Here is a 12717-nt window from a genome sequence, read left to right as displayed (position 1 = left end):
AGTTTAAAAAAAATTACTATAATAGATTGTTTAAACATATACCTACAAGCAGGTAAATTACTGAAAACTGAAACTAATCCATCTGAATGAATGTTTGTTTAAGATATTTTTTATAAGAATTTATTACATATTATTGTTTTTGTTTGATCATAAATAAAACACATATTAATTGTATATTAAGTTATAAAATTTAATATATTGTGTTCCATACTATACCCTGTCGGCAACAAGGAGTCTTGGGTCGGTATACAGGGTGTCCCAGGCTGAGCGTGCAATAAAAGTTTCTAGAGGACTACAATATCTAGATTGGAGATTTCTTGCACATCATTGTTTCACAACGAGATCTACCGATTAAAAATATTTTCAACATGGTGGCACTTCCGAAATTACCGGAAGTTGACAGCAACTTTCTTATTTTTTTATGGTTTATTACATACTTAAATTCTTTGCAAAATTTTATGAATTTTGATATAAACACTCTATACCTAACATTAGCCGTTTTTGAGAAAAAAATATTTAAAATTTTTGGACGACAAAAACTGCCTGTCGAAAAAATTTGTATAGCCTAAACGTCAAATTTATTGAATACCACAGCCACTATGACATAAGGAGAAGACATGTGGCTATCTACTTCCAAAATTAAATTGGTCGAATGTCATATAATAATGGCGGTAGCTGTCATGGAATTGAGCGATTAAAAAATTATCATAATTTGTTTTTTCTTATTCATTCTCATTCTAACAAATTAATTTTTGAAGTAGATAGCCACATATCTTCTCTTTATGTCACAATGGCTGTGGTAATCAATAAATTTGACGGTTAGGCTATACAATTTTTTTCGACATCTTTAATTTTTTAATATCAAAAGTGCAAAAAAATCTCCGATTTAGATATTGTAGTTCTCTAGAAACTTCTAATGCACGCTCAATCTGGAACACCCTGTCTAGGAGTGATTCACTATAGCGATCTAAGTCGGAGAAAGAAAAATGCGAAGTTTTTATCACATTTCATGCGTATGAGAAAATACTTACTCTTCTCTCTTTGTTCATTACACCTTATTGTATGTACTGAACAAAATCTGCACCCAAAGCAAGGCGTTGCCGACCCTGTATATATATTTTACTGCATTACTTGTTTTTTTCTTTACTCATGTACTTTTGGCTTAAAAAATATATCCAAAAATGTAAGTAATATTATTTTAAAAATACAATCTACACTTACCGGCACGACATACGGGTACCTTAAAATTTTGATGTATTTTAAAGTTTAATATACAGGGTGGTCCGAATAATTGTATTCCGGAAACTTCGGCAGCATATTCTCCAGATAAAAAATAAATAAAAAAGTTCGTATAAATGTATGTCCTAAAATGCTTAGTTTCGGAGATACAGGGGGTAGAAGTTTCATTTTTATTTTGATTTTTTCCAAATAACTTCTAAGCTAACGTCAATATTTGGATGAAAATTGGTATCTGGGAGTTTTTTGATATGAAAAATTTGATTTTGATGTCAGTATGACTCCTACTTATAGAGGGCGCCACCTACATATTTTTAACCGGTTTGAAGACTAATAACTTTTCGTCCCTAACTGTGTAAAACTACTGAGGAGAAAAAATATACATGTACGACATTTTTTACGTAAAAAGGTCTCTTTGTAAAAAGCGCTACGAATAAGGATTCTCGAGTTATTTGAAATCTAAATTATCAATACCTGTCATCATTGACATAACTTAAATATGTTGACTAAATAGTTATTAGACTGAAATCTTAAATGTTAAATGTTGTTGTGCCAAAACTTTAACAAAAACTTATTCTATTGTCATTTCTTCGAAGAAAACTGTATGATTAATTTAAAAAAAAATAAAAAGTTCCCTAATTTATCATTTTAGTCAAATAACTATCTACTCAGCATGTTTATTTTTTGTCAATAATGACATGTATTGACTATTACCATTCTAAATATCTTGAGGACGGTTGCTCGTAGCGATTCTTACCAAGAGACATTTTTTACGTAAAAAATCATGGAAATGTATATTTTTCATTCAGTGTAGTTTTATACAGGTACGGACGAAAACTTATTATTCTTCAAAACAGTTAAAACACATGTATGTGGCGCCCTCTACAAATAAGAGTCATATTGACATCAAAATCAAATTTCTCATGTCAAAAAGCTCCCAAACACCAATTTTCATCCAAATATTGACGTTACTTCAGAAATTATTTGGAAAAAATGGAAATAAAAATGAAACTTCTACACCCTGTATCTCCGAAACTAAGCATTTTTGGACATACATTTATACGAACTTTTTTATTTATTTTTATGTGCAGAATAGGCTCCCGAAGTTTCCGGAGTACAGTTCGTCCCACCCTGTATAAAACTTTAATAAACCTATATAAAAATTTTAATGTGCCAGTTTTTTGTGCCGGTGAGTGTAATAACATTATTTTGCAAAGTTTGGGAAAAATGGTTCTTTTAAATGTATATTTTTATTATTGAAAAATATAAAATATACGCGTAGTGCCTTTGGTCTTGAAATGTAATATGTATTTAATAACATAATAAATGGACAGTATTTTCATACTAATACAAATATCATACCTACATTTTTTCACAGTAAGATACAGGGTAGTCCGAACTGTATTCCCATAATACAGTTTGGACCACCCTGTATACCAAAATTTGTAATATTTTTAAAGCAAAACTTACTTGAAAAGAAAATGAATAATGCAGACTTTTAGAATACCTATTAGTTATTTCGAAAATCTAAACTTTCACTATGAAATTAATATTGGAATCTGCTGAATCAGCAGCGACTTACGAATTTATTCAATAATTAACAAATTTAACTTGTTTATTTTTCTTTGAGTCATATTTAATTAATGTTCTATTTTTCTATGACTTTTTAAGATATAAGTTAGAATTATATTATAAATTATTATTACAAAAAATCTAGTCTTAACTTATAATTCAATATACTCTTCAGATGTGAGTTGTTTTTACAGTTTACGCCAAAAGATATGAAATATGATTGATTAAATGATACATGTCAGAAATTCATCATTCATACAGACAGGGTATCTTTCCCAAAGAAAAAAATATTAAACATATGTACATCAAACTTTTTTAATTAACTATACATATCACAAAAATCCGATTTAGATAATACAAAATGTATATGTATCTTTCTCTGATGCGCTTCATTTCTACTTCTGAGAACCACTATCGCAAGTCTGTACCTTATTATCTGTTAAGCCTCGTTTTTATGACGATATTCATTATGTCAGTTATGACAGCGACTGTCACGACGTTTGTATAATGACAGAAGGGGTGATTTCGACAGAGGGCATCCAAAAATTTACAGAAGAACAGTTTACCTAGTTTTGAAGCAAACCGTACACAATGATTGTTATCTGTGTATAGGGGATGTCATCAATCGTTATTTCCATGCTAACTTGACGCCGTTTTTTTTTCGATCGAAATTTTAAAGAGTCGCAGTCGCTTTTGACTCTTTTAAAGGGAAACACCCTTTCCTATAGAAGATAGACGAAAACTAATATCGGTGTCTGGAGCTCAATTTTTATCAAAAACATGATGGTGAAAACCGCACATCGATATCTGTTATCGAGTTATCGACAGAAAAATTGATTTTTGATTTGCGACGCCCCACGGTGGGGTATTAGCATGAAAAAGGTGATCGAAATTCGAAAAAGCAAATGTGTTTAAGATTTCCCAAAAAAAGATAAATGATAAGTTAAATCATGTCTGCCATGAATGGCGTTGCTATGGGTGTGTTTAGTTGCATTCATTTGTTTCAACGAAACGTCAAAGTTGTTACTTCTCACAGATAAGAGTTAAATGGCTAAATTTTATGTTTAAAATTATAAATTGTTGTTGTTCTTGTGCTCTTTTTACATTTATATTATTGTTTTGATTGAAAATGACTCAGCAAGCTACAGGTATGTATTCTACAAAAACGTATTATTTATTTTGATATTCCCTATACTAACGATTTTTTTTTGCAACTAAAAGTTAGGCGTTCAGAAAATTTGATGAATTTGAAATTTGTGACATTTTTATTATACTTAGAGATTTAGTTGCGCATTTCGAAGAATTCAGCACATTGTCTATATACGTTTTACTTAGTAAACATTGGGCTTTCATACAGTAAAATAAAATATTGCGACTTTTCGCGATTTTGCTGATAAAATGAGAAAAACATTCTTGGTTTCATCTAATTTGCCAATCAGTGATAACTAATGCGAGGTGTAAACCGCGATGGCATTGTTGTGTACAAAGCGATCGCATTAGTGCCATTAGCAGTATAGCACAATTTGGCATTAGTAGCGACTTTAGTGGTATGGACATTGCTCGCGGATCAGTCGTAGCATTAGTAGTATTAGTTGCGATATTACTACTGGCATTAGTGGCATTGACCGTGGAAACACTGGAACAGTGATTTTTCTTTCTTTTTTTAGAATCGACGAATTGTCCTTTATTTTGTTCATATTATTTCCTCTTTAATTGAAAATAGCAATAATTTATATAAGGTCTACATAAAAAAATTTCGATCAACTATCTGTGTCAAATACCCCACTGTGCGCCCTGTATATTTTTAATTAACTGAAAAGAACTTAAAATTACCTTTCCAAAAATATAGCACTTGATATTTTGTTATAATTCTCTTCGAAATACAGAATTTTTAAAAATGCGCCACTTTTAACTAGTAGGCTTGGGACCCCTTATTGATGATCTGCCCCTAATATGGAACTCGAAAATATATTTTTCCAGCACGCCTCAGAACGCTGAAGTTATCAGGACATTTTTGCAGCCAATTTTGAGAATAAAGCCGTTGGTCGTCGAGGCCACCGGACTTAGTACCTATGGGTCTAATCTAGTCTCTATGGATATATTTGCAAAAGAATAAAGGTTCTTATTTTTAAATTGCCCGTATAATATAGACAAGAATTAGAAGTACTTAATGAATTCCGCGAGAAATGTTCAAAAACGACCCCGTCTGTCCATGACAGAAGTTATACATGTCGAACGCCTGTAGCAAAATATCATGTCTTAGTTTGCTATTTATTTTTATTATTATTAGATATAGTTTAAATGTGTCGATGTTGATTAAATATAGTTTAAATTGTTTTGTGGAAATGTTTTCATAAAAATATAAAATTTTCCAGAGCAAAAAAGTTACAGCAATTTATTAAAAATACACATTTTTGAAAAACACCCCGTAACTCTGATGCGGTTTTCACCATCATGTTGTTGACAAAAATTAAGCTCCAGATACCGATGTTAGTATTCGTCTATCTCCTACAGAAAAGGGTGTTTCCCTTTAAAAGCGTCCAATTTGACCCACCCTGTACACTTTAATTTAGTGACAAGTCAGTACTGCCGTGGGAGAATTATCAGCATGAAAGCGAGGCTTTAGTTCCATGTATTCCAGAATTTAAACAAGTGTAAATTTTATATATTTAAAAATATTTGTGCCTCATGTACAATCAATTTGTTGCACAATATACATTCGGTTTTTAGTCGATTAGGTGAAAATTTACTATATAGATAATATGTGAAAAATGATTTGTAAAGAAACAAAAAGGTATATTTGGAATACCAATAATTAATGTAAAAATAAACCAAATAAATGTGTATGAATATAAGAAAATTTTCTAGTTTTATTTAATGAATGTTTTCAAAACGAATACAGCTAAAGTCTGTCCAATCAGTGAAGAGACGATTTGAGAGATGACGAAAAAATGACGGAAAATCAACTTACCTTCGAATTAAAATGACAGACGATTACTGTTACTAGTCGTCGTTTCTGTCGTTTTCTTGGTGAACAGACTAACATACACTGTGTCAATTTTAAAACCTCCCACCCTTAAGATCTTTATTGCTACTAAAAATATGAAAAATCGAAAAGGCACGTTAATTTTATTTTTAAGGAGGACACTTTGAATGAATATTTTTAACCTTTTTCTTTCAACCCCCTAGGAGGGGTAGATGTTACCATTACAATCTGAAATAGGAAAGGGGTCAAGTAGCACATTGCTTTAAAAGGCGTTTAATTATCTTTTCAGTTGTATCCTACTTTGTTGCTTTTTATCCAGGGGTTTCCGAATAATCGCGTTTCAAAGTTGCGGAAAGAATTAAACATGCCTGCATTGAGATTTTGGGTTTCAGGCTAGTGTTTACACAAAAATTATTGCAATGGATCTCCTTGCAGTACAAATGATTAGAAGATTAGGTTACACCACTTACGCCATACCTTATAAGATGTTTAATATGTTGTCCATTTTCCTGTAAACAATAATAAAGTCTGTTTTCAAACTCCTCCCTAACATTTCGGAAAACTTCACTGTAATTCGCCTTTTAAGATCATACATTTTTTTAAGGTTACTTTGCCATTCCCAAAACAAAGTTTCAAACGGTGCCACCCGAATGGCCGTAGCGAAGGGGAGGCAGGGGAGGGTCATACCCCCCTGAAATTGCCACCCATTCGAATCTGAGAAAAGAAACGTTAATGTTTATGATGTATTCTGTTTATTAGTATTTCGACCCCCCTAGAAACATGTAATGGCTATGTAGTGTCTTAAATTACGACGACCCATTGCAATAATTTTTGTGTAAACACGCCAATAATAGCCTGAAAACCAAAATCTCAATGCAGGGTTTCTCCAACTTTGAAACGCGATTATCCTGAAATCTCTGGACAAAAAACAAAAAAGTAGGATATCACTGAAAAGAGAAATAAACGCCCCTTAAAACAATGTGCCACTTGACCCTAATTCCTATTTAAGATTGTAAAGGTGACATCTACCCCTCCTAGGGGGTTGAAAGAAAAAGGCTAAAAATATGCATTAAAGTGTCTCCCCTTCAATTAAAACTTCTCCCCTCAAATAAAATTGACGTGTCTTTCCGATTTTTCATATTTTTAACTGTAGAAAAGATACTATGGGTGGGAAGTTTTAAAATTGACAGATGCCGAATTCGGCCTATGTCCGAAATAATTAGACATATTATGGCGATTTGTCCATACTAAACTTGCCACATGCGTTTAACTTCGTGGTTATAAATAGTCTTTATATAACTTCTTTGCGGAGGGGGGTAATCTGTTTTGGTATAATATAACAACAAAAGATTAACACCCTCCTTTTTTTTTAGATATTGAGGGAGCATTCAATAATGCTACTACCGACTCACTAGTAAATGCAATGAGTAGAAGAGGTACACCTGCAGTGGTATGTAGATGGATAAGGGCCGCCTTAGAAAACAGGATAGTGACTTCCACTCTGGGGCAAGCTACTATCAAAGCAGTAGCGGGTGGAGGTTGTCCACAGGGAGGAGTGTTATCTCCTCTACTTTGGGCAACCTTGGTAGATGACCTCCTCAACGAACTGTCCACACAAGGTTTTTATTGCCTAGGATATGCAGACGACATCGTAATTGTGATCAGGGGCAAGTTTGCTGGTATGATATCAGAAAGAATGCAGACAGCCCTAAACAAAGTTGACAAGTGGTGCAAACAAGAGAGACTGACAGTCAATGCTCAGAAAACACAAATTGTCAATTTTACAAAAAAGATAGCACCAAAAGGCCTAAAACCACCAGTGCTAGGAGAAACGGAGATTTCATTTGCCAAAGAAACAAAGTATCTTGGGATATTTTTTGATCAAAGGCTTACATGGAATACTCACATAGCGAAAGCAACACAGAGGGCTGCCATCTCTTTAGGTAGGTGCAGAAGGATGTGTGGAAAAAACTGGGGACTTAACCCTAAAATGACTCTATGGCTATACACAAGGGTAGTAAGACCCATGATAACCTACGGGTCGGTGGCGTGGTGGACAAAGACATCGCAAGTGGGTGCGGTAAGGCTGTTAAGTTCCACACAAAGGCTTGCGTGTCTGTGTGTAACTGGGGCCATAAAAACCACTCCTACAAATGCGATGGAAGTCTTGTTGAACTTACCACCACTACATATTTTCATACAAGGCGAAGCCAGATCTGTCATGCACAGGTTAATTCACGGTCAGCAGCACATAAGCCAAACGCATAGTGCTGCAAACCAGAAGCTAATCGAAGAGCTAAAAGCAGACAAAGTATTGGGATTACCAATTGATGCAACAGCTACTAGGTATAGCTTCAACAACAAATTTAATATAACCATACCAGGAAGGGAAGACTGGAGTAAAGGTGTACCCATTCAAGCTGAGGCAACCTGGTATACAGACGGCTCAAAAACGTCAGAAGGCGTAGGAGCTGGAATAGTAGGGCCGAAACAAGGGAGATCCTTCCACGTAAGCCTATCAAAGGATGTCACAATTTTCCAGGCAGAAATAACGGCAATCCACTATTGTGTAGAAGAAATAATAAGGCAACAAAGAATAAATCGTTCTGTGGCCATTTTCACAGACAGCCAAGCGGCGCTAAAGGCACTCAGCTCCGCGGAGGTCAATTCTAGACTAGTGTGGGACTGTGTGCGTGCTCTGAATACTTTGGGCGGACGTAGCACTGTTACGTTGGCCTGGGTGCCAGGGCACGAGGGTCACAAGGGTAACGAAAAGGCAGATGAAAGGGCTAAGCAAGGTTCATCAATGCCATTCATAGGCCCAGAACCCTTATGCGGCGTTGCAAAGGCGGTCACGAGAATGGCCACGGAACGATGGGTGGCCAACAAATCTCTAGAATGGTGGAGAAACTCACCAGGGCAGAGACAGGCGAAAAGGTTCATTGTAGAACATTCGCCAAAATTCACGGTAGACTTGATAAGCAAAGACAGAAAGACAGTCAAAGCTGTAGTAGGTCTACTAACAGGGCATTGTAAGCTAAATAGGCATCTAAAGCTGATGGGATTGACAGAAGAAGCTATGTATAGGTTCTGCCAATCTGAAGAAGAAACGTCAGAACACATTTTATGTCGGTGTGACAGCCTGGCAAATGTGCGGTTCCCGGTAATAGGCAATGATAGGCCATTGCCAAGGAGCTACATGGAGGGTTCAGTCTCCGAGTTGCTAAACTTTGTGAAAAGGATAGGACTGAAGAATGTAATCTAAGGATCAGAAGAGGGCCACAATAGATCTGAGAAAGTTGCAGTGGATCAGGCCGAAAGCCACCTCTAAGAATCTAATCTAATCTAACACCCTCCGCATAGAAGTTGAAACCAATGCAATCAAAACTCTTCCGCGTAACTTTGTGGATATAGGTAGGTATATTTAATTATAATCGCCATATACTAAGGGTCGGCAAATCTGGTCTTGGGTGCCGGTTTTCATGTGTACGAAGAGTACGGTCAACACGCTTAGTAAAATAAGATGTAGTGAATAAAGACAGAAGGCGAGTATTTTGAGTATTTTCCCAAACGCATGGAATCTAGTGTCAGATTAAGTAGTTATGTAATAAATACTTCGTATTTTTGCTCACTCCAACTTACTAGATTGCCATAACGACTCACTCCTATACATGTAAACGCCAACCTAAAGGTTCGCTTGCCAGCAGGGTATGTCTAATTATTTCGGACATAGGCCGAATTCGGCATCTGCCTCCAACATATATAGCCGTTGCTATTCAAATTTGAAATTAGGTAACAAAGTACCGTATGATCGAGAAAAAACGGCGTCCAGTTGGCTGGGAAATGACGATCTATGACATCTCTCATATAAATTTACATATGAAATGACAGCGATCTTCATTTCATAGCAATCGCTGACGCCGTTTTTTTTTTCGATCATACTGTACCATAATATAATTACTACATATTAACAGTTCTACCTCATGATGAACTTATCTTTTTGTTTGTATATCAGTACCGGGTGTCCCACTAAGAATAGCTCTCAGCCACTAAGAATAGCTTCAGCTCTTAAGCTGAACATCGGCAAAACTAAAATCATGTGCACTCCCCCGGAAGATCACAACAATGCTATAAAAATCGGAGAAGAACTATTCGAATATGTGGCGGAATTCAATTACCTTGGCAGTTTGATTTCGGAAAAGGCCAATATTGACTCTGAAATTCAGCACAGGATTAGTAGCGCCTCAAGAGCATTCTGGAAATTAAAAGACAGGGTTTTCTACAATCATGACTTGAGTACAAAAACAAAACTTGCAGTATACCGAGCAATTATAATCCCCACCATGATATATGGGAGCGAAACCTGGGTGCCTTACCGCCGACACATGAACGCATTGAACAAGTTGCAACAGAGACACCTTAGACAACTCTTAAGAGTCCGGTGGTTCCATCATGTCTCAAACGTATCGGTCCTTGAAAAATCTAACTGCGAGAGTATTGAAGTCATGGTCACAAAATCCCGCTTAAGATGGGCTGGTCACGTATGCAGAATGCAAGAAAACCGCATACCAAAATCTCTGCTTTACGGTGAGCTTGTGGACGGTAAGAGGAGGCCGGGTGGACAACTGAAAAGATACAAGGACATTTTCCACGAAAATTTAAAGGGAATTAACATGCAGAATGAGTGGGAAAAAGCAGCTCACAATAGAACTCAATGGAGAAGGGTTGTAAACTCAGTTAACAGCGCAACCAGAAAGTAGAGAGGCAACAAAGCAATGAGATTTTTGAATGTCCGGAGTGCGGTAGGCAGATAACATCACGTATCGGGCTTTTCAGTCACAGAAAAGCTCATGAAAGAAAACGCCTTGCGTGACCATTTTCTTTATGTGTGTCGAATACTCGTCAGCGAGTAACGGCTGTATGTATGTATGTATGTATGTAGCTCTCAGCTGTATCTCGGAAAGTATTAGTCGTAGGGCTTACGGAAAAAAATATTTATAACTAAAAGGGCTATGAGAAATTGCTGGAAATTATTTTCAAGTTTGTAAAACGGCCGCTAGGTGGCGCAACTGTTATGGAAAATAAGAAAATAGATTTTTTACAGAATTTTGCCTAGATAATGGGTACTATATATATAATAGCTTCATAATCTTCAGTAAATTTTAGATTTTTTTTGTTAGAACCATTTTCCCCTATCTGCTCAAATAAAGTGGTGGGGGAAGGTTAGATCTATCTTTATATAAATGTTAATAACTCCGGACTGGATGATCAGAATCCAACAAACGAGGGCTCGTTTGAAACAGCCTTTCTTACTTTATATTATACCATAAAAATAATAATAATAAGGTTTTCAACGTAGACGCTAGGGGGCGCTTTCTTACAATTTAACAAACATAGCGCGTTTTTTCAAAAAAATTAAATACGATAGTATATGTTATTTTAGCTGATAGTAAAGAGTAGTAAAAGCTTAAAAAGTCAGCGAAAACCGCATCTTGATATCTTCTTTCAAACCGAAGATATTAGCAAAATTATAATAAATACCAAAAAATAAGCCCTTAATTATTTTATTTTTACAATACAGTACAGTAGCCCTCTTGAATAGGCCCATTCTAACAAAAAAAATAAGATAGAAACAGTTAGTTTATTTTAAAATCGACGAAAAACGAGAATACCATAATACCAGATGTATTAATATCTAATAATTAAGATATTAATAATAGTGAACAAGAAACGATGATTCAGTGAAGTCATGGTAGGCTTTGGAGAGAAGTTGCGTTTCGCGTAATAGTATAAACGTCAAATTGTTATTAGATCAACATTTTGATAGTTTTAGCAGCATTTTTTTATTTTTTAAATGCTTTTTCAAAATGCCTTTATTATTTGAAGTAGTTGAAGTTGTTGGCATTTTGAAAAAGCAATCAAAAGATAAAAAAAGACTATCAAAATGTTGATCTAATAACAATTTGACGTTTATACTATTACGTCAAAAGCAAATTTTTTCCAAAGCCTACCATGACTTCACTGAATCATCGTTTCTTGATCACTATTATTAATATCTTAATTATTAGATATTAATACATCTGATATTATGATATTCTGGTATATCGTCGATTTTAAAATAAACTAACTGTTTCTATTTTATTTTTAGGTTAGAATGGACATAATCAAGAGAGCTACCGATACCGTGTTGTAAAAATAAGGTAATTAAGGGCTTATTTTTTGGTATTTATTATAATGTTGCTAATATCTTCGGTTTGAAAGAAGATCTAAAGATGCGGTTTTCGCTGGCTTTTTAAGCTTTTACTACTCTTTTCTATCAGCTAAAATTACATATACTATTGCATTTAATTATTTTGAAAAAACGCGCAATTTTTGTTAAATTGTAAGACAACGCCCCCCAACGTCTACGTTCAAAAGCTTATTATTATTGTTTATATGGTACTATATAGAGTAAGAAACGCTCTTTTAAACGAGCCCTCACTTGTTGCATTCCGATAATCCAGTCCAGAGTTATTAATATTCAAATAAAAACAGATCTCACCTTCCCCCACCACTTTATTTTGGGTAGATAGAGGAAAATGACTCTAACAAACAATATTCAAACTTTACTGAATATTATGAAGCTGTTACGTATAGTACACCTTATCTAGGCAAAATTGTGTAAAAACTCCATTTTCTTATTTTTTGTTGCAGTTGCGCCCCCTAGCGGTCGTTCTATAAACTTGAAACTAGTTTCCAGCAATTTCCCATAGCCTCTTTAGTCATAAATATTTTTTTCCGCAGCCGCTACGGCTAATACTTTCCGAGATACAGCCGAGAGCTATTCTTAGTGGGACACCCTGTACATACAGTCTATGCATCTTCTTCATATTCCAAAACATACTTCTAAACTTGAGTTATTAGGGTTATATTTCCTATTCCCT

The sequence above is a fragment of the Sitophilus oryzae genome, unplaced genomic scaffold, assembly GCF_002938485.1.
Source record: "Sitophilus oryzae breed Bouriz unplaced genomic scaffold, Soryzae_2.0 scaffold_1494_pilon_pilon, whole genome shotgun sequence".
Lineage (NCBI taxonomy): Eukaryota > Metazoa > Arthropoda > Insecta > Coleoptera > Curculionidae > Sitophilus > Sitophilus oryzae.
The sequence above is the reverse complement of the archived record's forward strand: the minus strand, read 5'-3'. Positions refer to the sequence as shown.